The sequence below is a fragment of the Mirounga angustirostris genome, unplaced genomic scaffold, assembly GCF_029215605.1.
Source record: "Mirounga angustirostris isolate CCGP_5_RB_7025 unplaced genomic scaffold, mMirAng1.0.hap1 SCAF_10, whole genome shotgun sequence".
In the NCBI taxonomy this organism is placed as follows: domain Eukaryota; kingdom Metazoa; phylum Chordata; class Mammalia; order Carnivora; family Phocidae; genus Mirounga; species Mirounga angustirostris.
The window spans coordinates 138,607,718-138,629,176 of NW_026991718.1; the positions used below are offsets into that span (position 1 = coordinate 138,607,718).

Below are 21,459 nucleotides of genomic sequence, written 5' to 3' on the forward strand. Positions count from 1 at the left end.
CTCTTCACGTTTAGAGCATTAGTTTTTGGGTTTAAAACTGCCTTGGAAATGCGTGAAACCATTGCATTTCCTAAAGCCCAAAGCCTCAGAAGGTCCGAGCGCAGCTGATCTTGCCGGGAGCCGGGAACAGCTCTGCAGGCAGGGGTTGGTGCAGGAAGGGAAGGGGCAGGGCTCTGGGGGTGGTCTGCAGCCAGAGGCGGCCGCGGAATGGGCCGGGTGTGTGTGGGGGGGCGGACCCCGCCCATAGCCCCCGCCCACGCCTGCGCCGCCGAGCCAGGTGTTGGCGTGAGGACGGGCCTCCTGGACCACCTGCCGTCATAGGGAGCCGCGGGACTGAGGGCGGGTTGGCCGGTAGAGGCAGGCGCGGCATCCAATGGGCTCGGGGCACCACCCTCCCCGACCAATCACCGCGTGGGGGTGGAGTTACCTCTCTGAGGGAGGACCCGGAGCGGCCCCGGATGCAGAGGTGGGGCAGAAGGCCAGCTCCCAGAGAGTTCACCTGTAGAGTTCCCGGCTGGGTGAGACCACGCTGTGGGCCGGGGTGGGGTCCCGGGGGTAGGGTGCACCTCGGGTGGGAGTTGGGTCCTCGAAGGAGGCGGGGAGCGAGCTAATCCCGCGAACTCAGATGAGTTTCCTAATCGTTGAAAGTCCTTCAACGGGCCGTATCCCCCAGCCCCGTGAACTCCAGGGCTCCGCTCACCCGAGCTTTTTTGGGATGGGTTGCGGACATTTCAGGGTTTCCCGTGTTCCCCTGGAAGAGTGCACGTAAGGACCGCACACAGTCCCCAAGTTCAGTGGGGTGCCCCCTGTCCCCTGGCAGAGTGCAGGTAATGGACCTTGAGTAGCACCCCGAGTTCAGCAGGGTGTCCCCTCTTCCCCCAGGCACAGGTGTGGCGGTAACAAGCCCCAGAGCCGTCCTCCAACTTAGCATTGTGCCCCATGTTCCCCGGGTATGGTGGTAATGGGCTGTCAGGATTGTGCGGGAGGGTCCTCCAGGTGGGGGCCTGGAGGCTGGAGTAAACTAGACCCTACTCAAGTTGCATGAGGAACAGATGAGTTGAGGTGTTGATTTGGAAGAGTCATTTCGCGTTTCCAAAAATGTCAAAGTCATTGGTCTACTTTAGAATGAAGATAATTAGTACTTAAAAAACAAGTATGTGTTTCCCCTTCTCCCAGAAACCGAAGCAGGTGTGCTTGCCATAGGTCGGAGGTCCTACTTATCCCCACCTGACAGCACTTCTCCCCTCTGGCTCCATGAGACCCGAAGTTTTGAACATCAGCATGTGAGTCAGTGATGCTGCTCGTCACAGGACGTCAGCATTCAGAGAGAGCAGCAGGTCCATTTGGCACAATGTCATCTTCAAGTCAGGACTGGAGGTAAAACTTCTGATTAACCCCAAACCTCCTGGGCTTTCCTCTTTTTTCTAGTTGAGCTACGAAGTAAAACTTAAGTAGCTCTCAGCATTCTCCATTTGGTTCAAGAGTTACTTTCCCTGCGGGTAGAACATTGCAGGGGATCCGATTTTCTCTGTTCATTTATTGCTTACAAAATATATTCTGATCATCTGTTTCCTAGAAGTAACTTTTATTAGAAGGGGAAGGTGAAATTTACTCTTTGTGTGTTTTTAAGATATCTTTTGTTCCTCAATCTAATAGCGTTTATTCAATTGGGCCTAGGATATGGTTGAGCGGCCAGCATCTAGAGTTAGGTGGCTTTTTGTCGTCAGATACAGATTCGGATGATGTCTTGTCATTTGTCAAAGGTGATGTTTCATAATTGATTAGTGTTTTCATCAGAAGAGTTACAGTTAGGGTCAAGGGAAAAATCAAAATTATTCAAAGCAGGCTTTTACTGTTTAAAAGTTGAGCCTGAGTTTCTAGTTTTTCTAAATGTATCCTCTAGATATTTTGACATGCTGTATTTTCTCTGTAGTTTCTTTGGTGGTGGAGTCAGAAGGAGAGTGTTTGGGAATTCTGGATGGAGGCATGCTGGTGTCAGGAGCACTGGGTTGAGTTCTGGAACTGCTTGCCTGAGCCTAGGTGCGTCAGGTTATCCCACAGAGCTTCCGTTGACTCCTTATGAAATTGCTGGAAGGTAATGTCTATGGAAAGTCTTTTTTTTTAAACATTTTATTTATTTATTTGACAGAGAGATAGCGAGTGGGAACACAAGCGGGGGCGGGGGGGTGGGAGAGGGAGAAGCAGGCTCCCCGCTGAACAGGGAGCCTGATGCAGGGCTCGATCCCAGGACCCCAAGATCACCACCCGAGCCGAAGGCAGACGCCTAACGACTGAGCCACCCAGGCGCCCCTCTATGGAAAGTCTTTTTCCACAGAAACTGTTCTGCCTAATGAAGAGCCATTAAAATTGAGGTGATTTGGGCTGAATTATTCTGTAAATAATAGTTTTAATCCCCCCGTCATAGGATATGGTATTTTATTATACAAGGAGTCCTCAGAAGGTTGCAGTGAAAGAATCCGATCTCAGAGCATGTTCATATTCCATTGATATGTTACTTACAGTTTGCACAGGTAGGAAGGTAAATGGAGAGAAATACGACAGAAGGGGCAAGTAGGTGTGAACCATTCATTAAGTAGCCTTCTACCTTTGGGCCAGTGTCATTTTGGAAGAAGAGGGGAAATCCTGGAGCTCTGCAGCAGATGGGGGAGTTCCAGGTCTGGGTAAAGCTGACAGGGGCCTCAGAGGAGAGCTGAGTGCATTATGCAGGAGGGTGTGGGCAGGGCGGGCTCCAGGGCTGGCTGTGGGTCTCCCGTGTGAGAGTTGTGACAGGTGAGGGCCGTGAGCAGGTTCCTGGCTGAGGACAGGTGAGGCCCAGGTGGAGAGCTGGCCGAGCACCTTCTTTGCCACCAGGCTCACCCAACACACACAACCTCATCATCTGTCCCTGTTAGTCCAGTTCAGACGTCTCAGAGTTGCCAGGCCGAGACGTTTGTTTGAGCTTCTTTCTTTGTGTGTGAAGTTTCAAAACTTTGATTATGGAAATGACGGGTCGTCAGAACATCTGTTACTCTTTCATTTCCTGCTCTTTTTTCTTTTTTTAAAATTTTTAAAAAATTTTTTATTTAGCAACTTTTTTTTTTTTAATTTTTTTTTATCCTGCTTTTTTTTCAATCACCAAAGAGAATCATTCCTGCTAGTGGAAGGGGCTATCTGTGTGTTTTTATTTCCCATTTTAATTAAACAATGGGAAAACAATCTTCAAAGATATTAAAAGAATCCTTTGTGAGTGTTCATGTTTTCCTGTTCCATGTACCACATTCCGATATTAGAAATTATGTTTTAAAGTAAAACACAGCCGCAGATCTGTAACAGGGTACGGTGCCCTTTGTGAGAGGGACACATGGAGAAGGAGTGTAGGTTCTTTAGGAGCTTGGGGAGTGTCTCGTCGTGCTCCCAAAGGAAATCGAGCCCCCTGTTAGCCTTCCCAATGGGGCTGCTTACCTGGTGGCCCATCTTGGGCTCTGGAAGCTTGACCCCGTGAGTCGCTTGCGACTTGAGCTGGGGAATTTATGAAGAAAACAAGGAATCCTGGAGGGTGCCTGCATCCTCTGTGCTCGGACAACTGCATGTCGCAAAGGAACCCATCACCCGTGAGGCGTGTCGGGATCCCTGAGGGTGTGGGCCTCGCTTCCTGGGCTGAGGTTGTGTCTTCCTCCTTATCTGGACCAGAGCCAGGGTGTGTGGCTATGGAGATCCAGACCCTTATGTGACCATGTCATTATTATTATTATTATTTTAAGAGAGCAATATAGACATTGACTTCGAGATACAAATATCAAAAGGAAAAACACAAGGTCAGATATATATATAATGACTCAACTCGTGGCATGTCTCATTCGTATGGGTCATGTAGGGCTGCCCGTATGAGAAAGACGAAGGAGTTATATTTTGATAGAAGTGTGCTGTGCACACATAGTGTTTTATTCTCTCATTTGCCTTATTTCTCTGAAGGGAAACTAGAGCAGTGACTGGAGCTTGGTTTCCGACTTTAAGGAATGGGAGACAAGTGAATTGAAAGAGCAGTGTTGATGTTGACATGGTGCTCAGTGCCCAGTGAGCGAATGTTTGAAGCTCGGACTCGGAAGCGTTGGTGTTCAGCGAGGATGTTGTCCGAGTTTCTAGCACATGGAGTCACTTGGCTGGTGTGCCTCATCGGGCCAGTTCCTGCCTTTCTAAGGGCAGCTTGGAAGTGGCTGAAACCCTAGGGCATTTGTGGAGTGGCCTGGATGGGACAGCTGTGTGGGCCAGTGTAGACACCACCCAGGGAATTCCAGAGGTAACGATGAGCACATATGTGAGGCTGGAGTTTGCTTCTCCGTGAGAAGCATTGAGCTGGAGTGGAAAGAAGTCGCTGGGTCTTATGACTCTCTGTGTGAGCAGGTCTGAGCCTGGCAGGGTAGTCGGATCAGATAGGTGGGAGGTTGTGACGCCGTGGTGGTGGACAATCGCTCACGATGGGCAGGCCAGCTTGCTCCAGGGATAGGGCCTGGGCTCTCCTCCCTGGCCAGCCCTCCTGCTGCAGATGTGATAAGAGAGTTGCTTCCTGTTTGGTTCTCGAGCCCTCGGCTCAGCAGGGTGGTTGGTGGGAAGCAGCTCACTCGCAGCATTATCGATTCTTGTGCAGTGTGCCCCTTGCTTCCTCAGAGGAGGCACAGCAGATGTCCTGTGCAGCAAAGCTTGGTTTGTGATGACATCACAGGAAAGAGGGACAGGTGCACCACTCTGCTTGACCACAGGAGGATTCCGGACTTCAATCACAGGTGGTTGGTGCAGGGAGGAGAGATGTTTGTTTCCCAGGACCTTGGGCAAAGGGAGATTTGGGTCCTGGGATGGGTCTCTGCTCAGCTTTCTCAGATGAGCACCTCAGGCAAGGAGAGGACGTGTGTGTGCTCACCTGTAATCGAGGAAAGTGTCTGGTTTCAGGTCTCATGGGCAGGTGGAGTCCTCGTATGGCTCATTTTCCTGATGGTGTTCAGGGTGCAGTAGGTGGACCCCCTTGTCCCGGGCATCCTGGCTGTGCAAGAGCTCTGGGGCACCTTTTCCCCAGGGCTTTGGACCAGGAAATCGGAGGTAGTCCGTGGTGAAAGCATCCGTGTAGGCCTCCGTTTCTGCCCTGCCGAGATGGACTGGTGACTGTGATAAGTTCTATATGTGGAAATATAGAGCAGGAGACAGGGCTGGCATGCTGAAGGGGAGGTGGGGGTGGTGCTTGCCATTCACGTAGGGGCCAGGTGGGACTTCACTAGGAAGGTGATCCTTGAGTCAAGATCTAAAGAAGGTGAGTGATATCACATCAAGCGCATTCTAAATGGAAGGGAAAGCGTGTGCAAAGGCCCTGGGGCAGGAGCATACCAGGTATGTCCAGGAGCAGCAAGAAGGCCCTGTGGCCACAGGAGACAGCTTAGGACATGGCCTCAGGGAGGGGACAGAGGGAGACAGAAAGTCACTGCAGGGCTGTGACCCCATGGGACCCTGTTTCACTGGGCCTTCCTGGCTACAGTGCTGAGAACAGGTGACAGAGGGTTGAGGATGGGCAAGGGAGGTCCATGATGAAGCTTTTCCAGGAAGTCAGGCAAGAGATGGGCTCCAGTGTGGGCCAGACAGGTGGTCTCGGAAGAAGTGGTTAGTCCTATTCTGAGTACATTTTGAAGATGGAGCTCACAGGATTTGCCAATGGATTAGATATTGGGAGTGGCAGAAAGGAGGAATTGGGGTAACTCCCAGCTGTGGTTTGTTGTCCTGAGGAAGGGGAAGGAGGAGGTTTCTGGGGGTAGGAGGTAGTCCGTGTTCCCCATGCTGAGGAAGGTGCCTCTCACGGTGGATCTGCTGATGCGTGTGTCCGGGAGAACATTTAACATCTCCTCCCTCAGCAACTTTCAAGTACAAGTATCCCCCACTTTTTAAAAGTTCATGGTAAGACATTTGGGTTTTTTGAAAGATCTACGTCATTACTCGGCTTCAGTAACAGGAAGAAACCTGAAGAGGATTTCCGTCTTATGAAAGAAGTCGAAAAGTGAGCCTCGCGTTCAGCATCTGTTTTGCGGGGAGCCACTGCAGAGGCAGCCTGCACCCCAACCAGCTCCTTCCTGGGAACCGCTCTCTGCGTCCAGCCCTCAGCACTTTGAATCGTGTCTGTGAGCATCTGCTGTGTTTCATCTCCATTTATTTTGGGCATCCCTTAGGAAGTTGTGCCCTGAGGCCTAGGAAAAGCCAAAGAGAAGTCATTTTTGGAGTGTGAGCACGCTCACTATTTTTTCTGTATAAATGAATGGTAATTCCTCCTTTGGTTTACACCATTTCTGCTGTGAAAGGTTTCCTAGGAACACTGTACTTTCAAATAGCGGGGGGACCTGTACCCCATCCTGCAGGGTTAGCTTTAGTCTCCATGCTGCAGAAAACGTTCCATGACTTACGCATTTTATCACTCAAACATGTGCCTTTGACCACCTTCCCACGTGCCCCCCCATCCCCGAACCTGGCAACCACCCATCTGTTCTCAGTATCTATGCGTTCAGTATTTTTGTTTCCGTGTGGAATGTCCATGACAGCACCTGGTATTTGTCTTTCTGTGTCTGAGTTACTTAGCATAATGCTCCCAAGGTCTCTGTTTCGATGTCTGGTTACTGTGAATAATGCTGCAGTGAACATGCATCTGTCTTTTTGAGGTAGTGTTTTTGTGTTCTCCAAAGAAATCCACTCAGTAGAGCCATTCCTGGGCCATGTGATAGTTGTATTTATTTTTTCAGGAAACTCCATACTGTTTGTCACAGTGGCTGCACCAGTTTACATTCCCACCAACAGTGCACAGGGTCCCCTTGTCTACACACCCTTGACCACACCTGGTGTCTGTCTCTGGGATGATTGTCGTCCCTACAGTTGTGAGATGATAGCTGATTGCGGTTTTGACATAGGTTTTCTTGACGACGATTAGTGATGTTGAACAACTTTTTCTGTGTCTGTTGGCCATGTGGGTGCCATCTTTGGAAAGTATGTATTCACATATTCTCCCCATTCTTTGTACAGGTCTTTTTTGTTTATGTCTTTTGATTTGTAGGAGTGTTTTGTGTATTTTGGATATTAGTTTCTTCTCCCACATATGATGTGCAGATTGTTTTTTCTCATTGGGTAGGTCGCCTTTTAAGTTTTGATGGTTTCTTTTGCCACATAGAAATTTTTGTTTGATGTCGTTCCACTTGTTTATTTTTGCATTTGTTGCCTTTGCTTTTGGTGTGCGATCTAAAAGACTCTTTGCCAAAACCAATGTGGAGACACTTACTACCTGTGTTTTCTTCTCGGAGGTTTATGGGTTCAGGTTTTATATTCAAGTCATTCATCCATTTAAAATTTTTATGTGTGCTGTAAGAAAGTGATCTAGTTCCATTCTTCTGCCTTTAGTGTCCAGTTTTCCAGTACCGTTCACTGAAGAGACAGTCCTTTCTCCATTGTATATTTTCCGCTCTTGTGTCGTAAGTTAAGACCATATATGTGTGGGTTAGTTTCTCAGGTTTCTTTTTGTTCTTCTTCTCCTCCTCCTCTTCTCTTCCCCTTCCTCCTTCCCCTTCCTCTTCCCCTTTTCCTCCTTCTCGTCCTCCTTTATTTTTTTGTTTTACAGTTTATTTTTTGGGAAAGTATTTTTCTTGTTGGAATATATGCAGTGTGGACTTTATTGATTACATGTTCATACTATTTGTTAGGACATTTCTCTGACATGTGTGTTTTTGTCAATGAGTTGCTGGATCTATAGCTTTCAACAGGTTTAACATTTGGGTAGAACTACTCAATAAATGTTATATTCTTCCATCAGATAAGGGACTGTGTCTGGTCGTCTTTTGTGATGCAATCAGTTGTGTTGATTGATATCTCTGTTTCCTTTTCCATGATAGGTTTATTAAAGCGATTTTAATATTTCTTAAAAACATGGATTCTAAATCATCCTTATTTAATAATATATATTTATATAAAACAAGTTTAAAGAAATGCATTTATTGGCATCAGCTGTTGAAAGGGGACATAAATATTAATTCCCATTCAGAGTTAATAATAATTGTATCAGAACTAAGTTTAAATATACCTTTAATGTACCGACTCTATGAATAAACTTTGCCAAAAGTGCTATGATTATCATTTTCTGAGCTTTCTCTTCTGTTCCACTGAGCTGTGTTTCTAGGCCAGTACCATACAGTTTCGATGACTACAGCTTTGTCATCTTGCTTGAAATGAGGGAGTGTGGTGACTCCTGCTCTCTTCTTCTTTCTCCCGATTGCTCTGGGTATTTGGTGTCTTTTGTGATTCCATACGAATTTTAGGACTGTGTTCTATTTCTTTGAATAATGCCACTGGAATTCAGATAGGGATTTCATCACATCTGTAGATCACTTTGGTTGCGATGGACATGCTAACATGATTACTCTTCGGTTAACGAGCATGGCGTATGCTTTCACTTATTTGTGTCGTCCTCCGTTTGTTTGACTCATACATTCCCCGTCAACACACCCGTGTTTTTCCTTCCTTTTCCACCATGTGTTCAGTGTACCAGCTCTTTCTCATTCTTGGTTACTTTTAATCCTAGATTTTTTTTTTCTTGATGCAATTGTAAATGGCATCGCCTTCTTATTTTCTGTTTGGGAAGGTTTGTCATCGGTACACAGAAATGCAACAAGTTGGGGCGCCCGGGTGGCTCAGTCAGTTAAGCGTCTGCCTTTGGCTCAGGTCATGATCCCGGGGTCCTGGGATCGAGACCCACACTGGGCTCCCTGCTCAGTGGGGAGTGTGCTTCTCCCTCTCCCTCTCCCACGTACCCTGCTTGTGCTGTCTCTCTCTCTGTGTCAAATAAATAAATAAAATCTTGAAAAAAAAGAAATGCAACAGGTCTCTGTATATTGACTTTGTATTCTGCAGCTTTACTGAATTTGTTTATTCTAACGGTTTTTTGGTGGAATCTTTAGGGACTTCTATATATAGTATTATGTCATTTGCAAATACTGACAGTTTTCCTATTTGGATTTCATCTTTTCTTTTTCTTTCTTTCTTTCTTTTTGTCTAATTGCTTTGGCTAGGGCTTTCAATACTGTGTTGAATGAAAGTGATGAGAGTGGGCATCTTTGCCTTGTTTTTGATCTTAGTGGAAATGTTTTCAGCTTTTCAGCCTTGAGTATGATGTCAGTTGTGAACTTTTCATATATGGACTTTGTTGTCTTGAGGTGTTCCCTCTCTACCCAGATGGTTTAGAGTTTTTATCACAAATGCATATTGAACCTGTCAAGTATTTTTGTTGAGGTACAGCTGAATGTGGGGGCTCGCTGGGATAGGCATGCAGATGTCTCCAGGTCATAGACCTTTCCGTAGTTCCACATGGCACGGGATCCTTCTGGGTGGCGGCCTGAGTCCTCTCCTATTCCTCAGGTGTCCCCAGTGCCTGGGGCTTTGTATCCAGGACTCTGGGGACAAAGCCATCAGAACCCAAGCCAGGGTTAGGGTTCGGGACTAGGGGCATAACAGGTCCGATCTGCAAGCACTGTGGCAGGCTTTCCAGGGGACTGAGTTGAGGGTGTCGATCAGGATGAATGTCATGCTAGGGATTTTGGCCAGAGTGCCGCTGAAAGCGGGGGTTCGCTAGGATGGGCATACGGAGTTCCCAATGGCGAGGTTTCCTTCTGTGTGGCAGTCTGAGTCCTCCGGTATTGCTCAGTTGTCACCAGTCCTTGGAGTTTAGAGGAAGATCTCTGGGGACAGGCCCTTCAGAAGCCAAAATAGGGTTAAGGTTAGGGCTTAAGTGCATGGTAGGCCCGATCTACCAGGACTGTGGCGAGCTTCCCGGGGGGCTGTGTTGTGGGCGTGGGTCAGGGTGAGTGCCAGGCTGAGGATTTTAGGCCCGACCGCTGAATGTGGGAGATTGATGGGGTGGGCATGCAGGTTTCTCTTGCCCTGAATGCTTTCTGGAGTCCAAATGGCAAGGTTTCCTTCTGGGTGTCAGGCTGAGTCTTCTGGTACTTCTCAGGTGGTCTCAATTCCTGGGGCTTTGGAAACAGGCCTCTGAGGATCGACTCCTGAGACTCAAAGCTAGGTTGCAGTTAGGGCCTAGGGCCTTGGCAGGTTGAATCTACGGGCGCTATGGCTAGCTTCCTGGGGGTCTGAGTTGAGGGCATGGGTCAGCGTGAGTGTGAAGCTCATGGTTTGCGGCCAGGGGGCCAATGAAAGTGCATGTATGCTTTAATGTGCATGCAGTGTACTCCTGCTATGAAGCCTTTCCAGAGTTCCACATGGCGCGTTTTCCGTTTCAGTGGCAGTCTGAGTCCTCTGGTACTGGTCAGGTGTCCTCAATACTGGGGATTGGAGGCAGGTCTCTGGGGACAGACCCCTCAGAAGCCTCCCCAGGATGACGGTTAGGGCCTGGGGGCATGGCAGGCCCCAAGTGCCGGCGCTGTGGTGAGATACGGGTGGTTTGACTTAAGGGCGTTCATCAGGATGAGCGCCAAGCTCATGGATTTCGGGCAAGGGGCCGATGATACTGGGGGTTCGCTGGGCTGGGCATGCAGTATCCTTGTGCTCTGAATGCGTTCCGGAGTTCCCAAAGGTGTGTTTTCCTTCTGGGTGACAGGCTGAGTCTTCTGGTCTTGCTCAGGGGTCCCCATCTCAGTGGCTTTGGAGCCAGACTTCTGCGCACAGACCCCTGAGAACTCAAATTAGGGTTAGGGTTAGGGCCTCCGGTCATTTTGGCCCAGATCTGCCCATGCTGTGCGAGCTTCCCGGGGCTCTGAGTTGAGGGCGTGGGTCAGGAGGAGTGTTAGGCTCAGGGTTGGCCTCCAGGGGGCCCCTAAAAGTGCAGTTTCGCTTGGATGGGCATGCAGATTTCTCCTGCTATGAATGCTTTCCGGGGTTCCAAATGGCGGGGTGTCCTTCTGGGTGGCGACCTGAGTCACTCGATACTGCTCGGGTGTCCCGAATCCTTGGGGATTTGTCGCCAGGCTCTGGGGACAGACTGTTCAGAAGCCAACCTAGGGTTAGGCTTAGGGCTTAGGGGCATGACAGGCCTGATGTGCCAGCCCTGTGATGAGCTCCCCGGGGTCTGAGTTGAGGCCGTGGGTCACGGGGGAGTGTCAGGCTCAGGGACTGCAGCCTGCGCACGTTGAACTTGGGGTTCGTTGGGATGGACCGGCACAGTTCGCTGCTCTGAATGCATTCTGGAGTTCCAAATGGCATGTTTTCCTTTTTGGTGGCAGGCTGAGTCCTCTGGTGCTGGTCAGGTGTCCGAAATCCCTGGGGCTTTGGAGCCAGGCTCTGGGGACAGACACCTCAGAAGCCCTCATAGGGTGACGGTTAGGTCCTGGGGGCACGACAGGGCCAATCTGCCAGCACTGTGGCCTGCTTACCGGGGGTCCATCTTGAGGGCGGGTCAGGTTGAGTGTCAGGCTCAGGGTTTGTCATCAGAGGGCACAAAATTTGTGAGTTCCCTGGGATGGGCATTCAGAATTCTCCTGCTCTGAAAGCTTTCCAGAGTTCCCAGTGGTGCGGTTTCCTTCTGGGTGGCAGCCTGAGTCCCTTGATATTGCTCGGGTGTCCCGAATCCTTGGGGATTTGTCGCCAGGCTCTGGGGACAGACCGCTCAGAAACCAACCTAGGGTTAGGATTAGGGCTTAGGGGCATGACAGGCCTGATGTGCCGGCGCTGTGATGAGCTCCCCGGGGTCTGAGTTGAGGTCGTGGGTCGGGGGCAGTGTCAGGATCAGGGATTGCGGCCTGGGTACGTTGAACTTGGGGCTCGTTGGGATGGACCGGCACAGTTTTCCTGCTCTGAATGCTTACCAGAGTTCCGAATGGCACGTTTTCCTGTTTAGTGGCAGGCTGAGTCCTCTGGTACTGGTCAGGTGTTCCAGATCCCTGGGGCTTTGGATCCAGGCCCCTGGGGACATACCCTCCAGAAGCCTCCGTAGGGTTACGGTTAGGGCCTAGGGGCACGGCAGGCCTGCCCTGCAAGCACTGTAGCATGCTGTTGGGGGTTTGTTTTGTGGGCGTGGGTTAAGTTGAGTGTCAGGCTCAGGGTTGGCCGCCAGAGGGCGCCAAATTTGTGCGTTCCTTGGGATGGGCATTCAGACTTCTGTTCTGAATGCTTTCCAGAGTTCCAAGTAGTGTGTTTGAATTCTTTTTGGCAAGCTGAGTCCTCTGGTGTCGCTCGGTTATTGCCATCCCTGGGGCTTTGGAGTCAGGCTTCTGGGGACAGAAACTCAGTAGCCAACCTAGGGATACACTTACGGCCTAGGGTCATTTCAGCCCTGATGTGCCCACGCTGGGGCAAGCTTTGGGGGGCTCGGGGGTCTGAGTTGGGGGTGTGGGTCAGGGTGAGTGTCAGGCTCAGGGTTTGTGGGCAGGGGACCGTTGAAAGTGGCATTTCGCTGGGATGGGCACGCAGAGTTCTACTCTGAAACGTTTGGCCCGAGTTCCAAATGGTGCGGTTTCCTTCTGGGAGACTGAATCGTCTGGTATTGCTCAGGTGCCCCCAATCCCTGTGGCTTTCGAGCCAGGCCTCTGGGACCAGAGCCCTCAGATGCCAATGAGGGATAGGGTTAGGGCCTAGGGGCATGGCAGGCCCGACGTGCCAGCACTGTGGCCTGCTTACCGGGGATTGTCTTGAGGGCTTGGGTCAGGTTGAGTGTCAGGCTCAGGTTTTGCCGCCAGAGGGCGCCAAATTTGTGCGTTCCTCGGATGGGCATTCAGAGTTCTCCTGGTCTGAATGCTTTCCCGAGTTCCAAATGGTGCGTTTTCCTTCTGGGTGGCAGCCTGAGTCCCTTGATACTGCTCGGGCGTCCCGAATCTTTGGGGCTTTGGAGCGAGGTTCTGGGGACTGACTCCTCAGAAGCCAACGTAGGGTGAGGGTTAGGACATAGGGACACGGGAGGCCTGATCTGCCAGCGCTGCGTTGAGGTTCCCGGGGGTGAGGGTTGAAGGCGTGGGTCAGCGGGAGTGTCATTTCTTTTCTTAGGGTACGGGTTAGGGTATGGGTGAGGTTACGGGTGAGGGTATGGGTATGGGTGAGGGTACGGGTTAGGGTTAGGGTACGGGTGAGGGTACAGGTTAGGGTTAGGGTACGGGTTAGGGTACGGGTTAGGGTACAGGTTAGGGTATGGGTGAGGTTACGGGTGAGGGTACGGGTTAGGGTATGGGTTAGGGTTAGGGTACGGGTTAGGGTATGGGTTAGGGTTAGGGTTAGGGTACGGGTTAGGTTTAGGGTTAGGGGTTAGGGTTAGGGTTAGGGTCTCCCTGTCCTCTGCTGTATAGAGACCATTCTCCTCCGGTAACCAGATTGATCATTTCAGAACATAACCTTTGAGCCTCTCTGCGATCCGCTCCCCAGCTGTCTGTACTCTCCAGCCTCACCTCTCCCACTGCAGCCCCCCTCTGTGGGCCACCAAGCTGTGTGGTTGTCCCACATGTGCCTTGGGCCTGACTCCAATCCTTTACATTCTCTGTGCCCTCTGCCAGGAGCACTCTTCTCTCCCCTTGCATCATGTCTGGCTTGTTCCCCCATTGGCTGGGCCTCTACTTGCCCCCTGGTGACCTGACTCATGTCTGCTGGGTGTATGTGCTCGTCCCCTATTTAAATGTAGTATCCACCTTCCCTGTGTGAGCGATTTACTAACCTGCGAGGTATGGGGTAGGCACAGGGAAGTAGTCTTAGTGCCTGTGTAAAAATGTCAGTCTCAGGGTGCCTGGGTGGCTCAGTCATTAAGCGTCTGCCTCGTGCAAGGTCTCGTGCTCGAGGTGCTCTAGCTCTGTATCGCCCACTTGCTGACCGTGGGTGAGATGCTGACCCACTGGTTAGGCTGGGAGCTCCGAGGGCAGGGAGGGTGTCTGGGGGTCCCCTCTGCGTTCCAGCGAACAGACACAGGTGTGGATGATGCACGCGTGGAAGAAAGCGCGAACACAAGAGTCTGTGGCCCAGACCTGTCATCTGTAACAACATCCGCCGCATCACGGTGCTGCTGGGGGAATCCCACCGGTACACTAAACTTTGAAGTGCTACCACCTCCCAGGCACTGTTCTGGGGGTTGGGGACCCAGCGGTGAGGAAGCACAGTCCCTGCTCACGTGGGGCTGGCCGGAGCAGAGGTCAAACGAGGACTTCAGGTCCCCGGCAAGTGTCTCTGCTCAGCTGGGGGCAGCTGCCGGGAGCAGCGGGTCAGGCCCTTGTCCCCGTCTGGCAGCTCAGGACCGATCTGCGTGGGGCGCGTGGTGAAGGGGATGCAGGATCCTTGGTCTGAATCCCCCCGTAGCCATTACCCCCATGTAGCCGGTCCCGTCACCGTCCCGAGTTTTGTCATCCATGAAGTGGGCAGGGGAAGAAAGCCGTTCGTGGGTTCAAGAGCCCTATCCAAGTGCGGAACTGGGTCTAGATCATCTCTGGAGGGGGATTCAGCTCCAGCACCTGCCCCAGAGCTCGAGCCAGGTCCTACACCGATGCATGCCACAGCTCCCGAGACTGGGCAGCTGCAGCTTCGGCTCTCGCGCCAGCTCTGGGATCAGAGCCCGGTTTGGAGCTTGAGCAGCTCCAGCACCAGCTATGGAACTCGCCAGCCAAGGGCCAGCACCTTCACCGTCACACCCTCGCCATCGTGCACGAGGTCAGGAGAGGGGCTGGGGGTGGGAGGGTCCCTGCTGGGCAGGTCACCCCGGGTACCTTGGTCACTCCACTCAGAGCTCCCCCTCCCCACCCCTCCCACAGGTCACAGCCCCAGGCATCCCCACCCCTGCTTCCCAAACAAGGCTCAAGGTGGACAAGCAGACCTGGGATGTTGGAAGTTGAGGCTTGTACCTTCAACACGGTATATGTGTTGACCCAGAAACTCCACTTTATGGATTCTGTTGCAAATAGAGGTTGATGGACACGGTGTTCCCTTCCTTCAACAGGGTGGGAGTGAGCTGCCCACGCTAGGTGATGGGTGCACCTGTAGCCTGGGATGGGTGCTGCTCACTGTTCTCCCAGACAGGGGTGCCCGTCACCCTTCTCTCCCGGGGACCTCCGTTTCCTCACGTTCTCGCCAGGGCTGCTGGTCCCCAGACCAGACACCTGCCAGTCTGAGGGTGACCAGTGCTGCCTCCATAGGGTTTCCTTTGCCAGAGTCCTTCCCCGGGAGCTCCTGCATCTCTGACTCCCCCCATGCCTGTCCCCCTCCCCTTGGACTTGCATGCATGTCGTCTCTGTCCCTGTGGAACCCAGTGACTTGGAGCATGGTTTGGACCAGAGGCATGGGAAACCTTTCTGTGGCCTTGGGTTGTCAGCAATGCTTTGGCCCTTTGGGGTGTGTCTTCCAGTTTTCTGCATTTCCCTGGTTTCTCTGTGGGTCACAGGAGGAACCAGCCCTTTCCTGTCTGGGGTCAGGCTGAGGTGTCCCAGCAGGAACAGGGGTCTCCGCCCCGAGATTGTGTCCATATTTACCAAAGGGGGCTCTATGGTTCCATCTCATCTGTAATCCATCAGGGATTTCAACATCAAATAAGGGAAATTCTATGTCAAGTCAACACAGAAAAGAAGGAGTCCCCTTTGAAAATAGGGGGGCAGACACAAAGGCCCATACTGTGTGATTCCACGTACAGGAAACATCCAGAACAGGTAAAGGAACAGAGAGAGGAAGCAGCTTAGGGGTTTCCAGGGAGGTCTTCTGGTTCGGGTACTTCTTTGGGGAGGCAGATATTCCACAGCCATGTTCTGTGGTGTGGTGGCCCAGCGTTGGGAATGTACTGATGCTCAGGACTTGTTCAACTGAAAACAATTCATTTTATTTAAAATGAATAATAAACAGCATATAGGACATGGAAAGAGAATAGAACAGTTAATACGAACCAGAGAGAAAGAACATAGGGGGAGGGGATGAAACAATCTGGCGGGGCATCGGGGTCGGGTGATGGAGCTAAGGGTAATGGTACAAGGAGCTCTCCCCGTGAGGATGTGGGCTCTGGATGTGGTTCTGGGAGCCCTGCAGGAGCAGGAGGAGGGGCAGGGCCAGATGCAAGAGCAGGGCCAGGGGCAGGATCCACGGTAAGAGCTGGGTCAGGGGCAAGTACAGGAGCACAGGCAGGGCCAGGGGAAGGGGCAGCGGCCCTGGAAAGCAGGGGAAGGGGCATCGGCTCTGGCAGGGGCAGGAACAGGGACACAGGCAGGGGAAGGGGCATCGGCTCTGGCAGGGGCAGGAACAGGGACACTGGCAGGGGAAGGGGCATCGGCTCTGGCAGGGGCCGGAACAGGGACACTGGCAGGGGAAGGGGCATCGGCTCTGGCAGGGGCAGGGGCAGGAACAGGGACGCAGGCAGGGGAAGGGGCATCGGCTTTGGCAGGGGCAGGAACAGGGACACTGGCAGGGGAAGGGGCATCGGCTCTGGCAGGGGCAGGAACAGGGACACAGGCAGGGGAAGGGGCATCGGCTCTGGCAGGGGCAGGAACGGGGACACTGGCAGGGGAAGGGGCATCGGCTCTGGCAGGGGCCGGAATAGGGACGCAGGCAGGGGAAGGGGCATCAGCTCTGGCAGGGGCAGGAACGGGGACGCAGGCAGGGGAAGGGGCATCGGCTCTGGCAGGGGCAGGGGCAGGGGCAGGAACAGGGACACAGGCAGGGGAACGGGCATCGGCTCTGGCAGGGGCAGGGGCAGGAACAGGGACGCAGGCAGGGGAAGGGGCATCGGCTTTGGCAGGGGCAGGAACAGGGACGCAGGCAGGGGAAGGGGCATCGGCTCTGGCAGGGGCAGGAACAGGGACGCAGGCAGGGCAAGGGGCATCGGCTCTGGCAGGGGCAGGGGCAGGAACAGGGACGCAGGCAGGGGAACGGGCATCAGCTCTGGCAGGGGCCGGAACAGGGACACAGGCAGAGGAAGGGACAGGTGCAGGGGCAGGGGGTGGGTCAGGGGCAGGAATGGGCGCACACGCAGGGGCAGGGAAACGGGTAGTGAAAGGGGAAGGAGCTGGGTCAGAGGCAAGGATAGGAGCACAGGGAGGGGCTGGGGAAGGGACAGTTGCAGGGGCAGAAGCCGAGTCAAGGGCAAGAACAGGAATACAGGCAGGGGCAGGAGAAGGGGCAGGATCCAGGGCAGGAGCTGGGTCCGGGGCAAGAACAGGAACACAGGTAGGGGAAGGGGCAGGGGCAGGGGCAGGAGGTGGGTCAGGGACAGGAACAGGACCACAGGCAGGGGCAGGGGCAGAACCCGGGTCAGGGGCAAGAATAGGAGCACAGGCAGGGGCAAGGGAAGGGGCAGGATCCAGGGCAGGAGCTGGGTCAGGGTCAGGATCCGGATCAGGGGCAAGAACAGGTGCACAGGTAAGGGAAGGGGCTGGTGCAGGGTCAGGAGCTGGGTCAGGGGCAAGAACAGGTGCACAGGCAGGTGCTGGGGAAGGGGCAGGTGCAGGGGCAGGAGGTGGGTCAGGAGAAGGGACATTGGCTCTAGCAGGGGCAGGGGAAGGGGCAGGAGTTGGGGCAGGGGCCGGAACAGGAGCACAAGCCGGAGAAAGGGAGGGGGCAGGTGCAAGGGGAGGGACAGGGTCTGCCGCACTGGCACGTACAGGACCCGGGGCAGTATCTGGGTCAGGGGCAAGAACCGGGGCACTGGCAGGGGTAGGGATGGGTCAGGATCCAGGGCAGGAGCTGGGTCGGGCGCAGGAGCAGGGCCACAGTTTGGGGCAGGCGCAGGGGCGGCGGCTCTGGCAGGAACAGGGGCAGGCTCTCCGGAGGCAGGTTGTCCAGCAGGCCCTTCCTGGCCCCCGTCAGGCTCTCCGTGGGCGGGTGCTGGGTCACCTGCCGGCTCCTGGTCTCCTGCTGAAGTCGCAGCCACCACCCCTCCGTCCAGAGCTGCCGGTGGAGTTGGAGCCGGCTCTAGCTCCTCAGGTGGTGGAGCAGCTGTGAGAGGAGAAAAGCTCACCCCGAGCCTGCTCTCCGTGGAGACAGAACCCAGCCCAGGGCCTCCCAGAGAAGCCGCAGCCAGGAAGGAGACCTCCCCGGGGCGTCTCCCCGACCGCAGTCCACCCGCTGGGCGCTCTGAGCCCAGTCGTTGCTCCAGGCCCCACACCAGGCTCTGGGGGCTCCTCCCTGTGGGGCCAGCCCCCACCCTTCCACACACACGCACGGGCACCCAGCCCCGGGCTTCTCAGCCTCAGGCTCGGCCTCCGTGGGCTCTGGCTCCTGGAGCACAATGCAGTCAATGACCACCAGGGACAGTGGTCTGGGTGGTGTCGGAGGCCTCTCCCCGCAATCCCCAGCACCTGCTCCAGGGGAGTCCTGTGGGGTCATGCTCCGGATCCCGGACATGGAGTGGGTGTCCGCCAGCCTCGTGCCGATCTCATCGGAGGTCTGCAAAGACAGGGATGGGTAGCCGGCCCGGAGGCATCCCAGTCCTGCCCGGCCAACCTCCCTGTCCCCTGCCCAGTCGCCCTGCTGCTCCCAGATCAGACACACACCTGTGGGTGTACAGCCCTGCACGCGGGACAATGACCCATCCCTGCAGGGCGATCGAGACAAACCCTGGGCAGAAGCTCACAGCCCCCCACACCCCATCCCACCCAGCCAGCCTGGACCTTGAACATGACCTGCCCATGCGTTATCTGACCCCTCATCAGCCTGCTCTTGAATGGCGTTGGCCCACCCCACATGACCCCTCTTCACACACACACACACACACACACACACACACACACACACACACACACGCACGGAGGGGAGGGAACCTGGGGCTGCACAGGTGGATTAGACCCTGTGGGGCTGGGTGGCCGGCTCTGGGCCTCCTGGTGTCACCTTTCGGGCCTTCCGGCCAAACGGCCAGAGGCGGTGGGGAGCCCTGATCGGACATCCCCAGCGGGGGCCAGCGTTTGCAGGGCGGGCTTTCTTCAGCCTGCAGCATCCAGACTTAGGGAGGCAACAAGCCCACATGTTCATGGTTGGATGATCTCCAATGAAATGAGCTGGGCAAGGGGCTGTCTCTGGAATGTGGGTGCCTGGTTACCTGGGTTCCAAATTCTGTTGGACTCTGTTGTCAGGGAAGTGAGGTCACCATTGCCTGGGGTCCCCTTACCCAACTTCCTCCTCACACAAGACCCCACCCCCGAGGGCCCCCTCCCCCCATGCCCCATCCATACAGTGACTCCCTCACAGCCCACCCACAGCCTTCCCAAGGCCTGGGTGCAGCCGGTGTCCCCGCTGTGAGGACACAGAGCTGGCTTCAGACTGGGCTCCTGTGCGTGCCCAGGGCTGTGACCCTGGACAGACCCTGTGCCTCTCAGGGCCTCCCCAGGCTCCCCATCTGCACAGTGGGGTGTTCTGGCTTCTACTCCTAGGGACGCCATCAGGGGTAGGACCTCTACATACATTCCGTACTTGCTATCACAGGAGGCTGGGGCACACTTGGCAATGTAAGGATGAGCCAGGGGCTGGGCGGGACATGGAGCACAGCTCAGAGGGGCCTGGGTCTGCTCTGGGGTCTGGGCAAAGCCACCCCCTTCTTGCCTGTTACCAGCCCCTGTGGGAAGGTTGCAATGAACGGATTCCGACCTTGTCCCCTGGTGACGCACACTTCCAGGGGCTCCCATTAGGTTTAGGCTCAGGCCCCGGGGCCTCGTCTGCGCCCATGTGCTGGGCAGTCCCCACAGTGGTTCCCGGGCATTCCCACATCTTGCTCACACATCCCTGTGGAATCCCCTCCCCTCCGGGGTGGATGGCCTGTGTGACCGCGCTCTCAGGAAGAGAATGGGGCAAAATGCTGGGATGTCATTTCCAAGCTGATGGAGGAAAGTCTGTGACTTCTTCTGGTTCCCTCTGTCGTGTGTTCATTCTCTGTCTCCTTATCTCTTTCTGTCTCTGTCTCTGTGTCTCTCACAGGAGCAGGATCTGTGGACTCCAGGGGTGATGTGAGAAACCTCAGAAGCCTCCCTTGTCCGTGTTTCCCTCGTCTGTCCCGGTGCTCCATTCCTTCCTAAGGCCTTGTCACCCGGACCAGAGCAGTGAATCTGGAACCTCTTCCAAATGGAGACCCGGAGGCTGCAACAAGGAGGGTCTTGGCCTTGGTCCCCAGACTAGTGGTCAGTGCTCTGCCATGTTCTGCGTACCCAGGTCCTCAGCCCCCCAAGTCCCCAGTCTGTCCCCTGCTCAGAAGGACCTCGAGGGAGTACAAAGCATTTTCCCAGGACTGGGAGCACAGTGGGTCGGGGATGGAGATCCAAGGCCAATAGGCTCTTCCACAAGCCTGTGGGACCCTAGGGACACTGCATCTCTACAGCCCAAGTGACAGAAGAGTAAGCTGAGGCCTTTGTGCTGTAGCCCCTCTGGACTTGGGGGTGGGTATCTCTTCCTGCTTCCAAGTGCCCAGGCTGGTGATGGACACCGGAACCCAGACCCTGTCCTCTCCCAGTGCCCTGGCAACCCTTCGGGGCCCCTTGGGGACCCCTGACCCTCAGCCTGGCCTGTCTCCCCTCCCCATGCTATGGATCTGGGTCCTTGCCAGGAGTCCTGATGCCCTGCCCCATGGCCCAGCTGTCTGCAACCTGTTTCTTCTTTCCCCCCTGTCACCCACCTCGCTCCCAGGGTGTCCTCCCCTTCTGACCCCCAGCTGGGCAGTCAGAGTGGTGTGTGTGTGGGTGTGTGTGTGTGTGGGGGGGTGTGTGCAGCTGCACGTGCCTCTACGTGCCTGGGGATGCCAAGGTCATGTCCCCACATGGAACGGGGTGGGTAGCTCTTCCCGAGGATCTGAGTGGCTCTCACCCCCAAAGCAAACCTCATGGGAGGGTTGGGACTGGCCTAGGACTGGAGAGCAGCTCCTTGGACTCTGCACCCCTCAGTTGTCCTGGGCCAGTCCCTGCCTCTCTTGACCCAGGTTCCCAACTGTCCCTGAGGGTCGGACATGGAAAGGCTTGAACGTGGCTGCTCCTCCAGGGGTAGGTGGGGGACAGGTGCACCAGGCACGCAGGCCTCCCCACCGAGAGGGCCAGCCAGGTGTGTCATGGCCAGGTGTGCACAGACGACCTGCCCACAGCTCCTGTACCATGACCCAGCCCTGCGGCAGATGTGCACGAGACCCATGGCTCCGCACCTGACTGGTTCCCCGCATTCCCTCACCACCTCGGAGACAAGGGTTCTTCTTCGTCCTAGGGCCCGTCATCCTTTGGACAATGAGAGCAGAGGGATCCGTATCTAGAGGAGGCCGGCAGGGCGTCCCACGGAGTGTCGTGTGCCCATCTCTGCTTTGTCGTCTAGGCTTAGCGGCGGACCCCCACCTAGAAAGAGGCCCGTGGGGCAGGGACATTTGTCTGCCCTGTTCCCTGAATTATGGAAAATGTCTAGAAGGGGCTTCCTGTCCATGTGTGGAGTCGATGAAGCCCAGCCAGCACCTTTCAGATGTCTGAGTGGCTCTGGGGCCCCTCTGCCAGCCCCCAGGGATCCCTGCTCTGGCTCCACCCAGGATGGGAGCCCCAGATG

General features: G+C 54.6%; 1 long non-coding RNA gene across 2 annotated transcripts; it reads left to right on the plus strand.

Annotated features, from left to right (window-relative positions):
• The first annotated feature begins 529 nt into the window (after positions 1-529).
• On the plus strand, positions 530-21,247 carry LOC135361700 (uncharacterized). 2 transcript variants are annotated; one of them, XR_010405383.1, is made up of 4 exons: positions 531-1,377; positions 1,934-2,095; positions 19,867-20,066; positions 21,133-21,247. It is a non-coding gene; the product is annotated as an uncharacterized LOC135361700 (long non-coding RNA). The 2 variants fall into 2 exon arrangements; XR_010405382.1 differs by lacking the exon at positions 21,133-21,247 and having other exon boundaries at positions 530-1,377; positions 19,867-20,942.
• Positions 21,248-21,459: the final 212 nt, after the last annotated feature.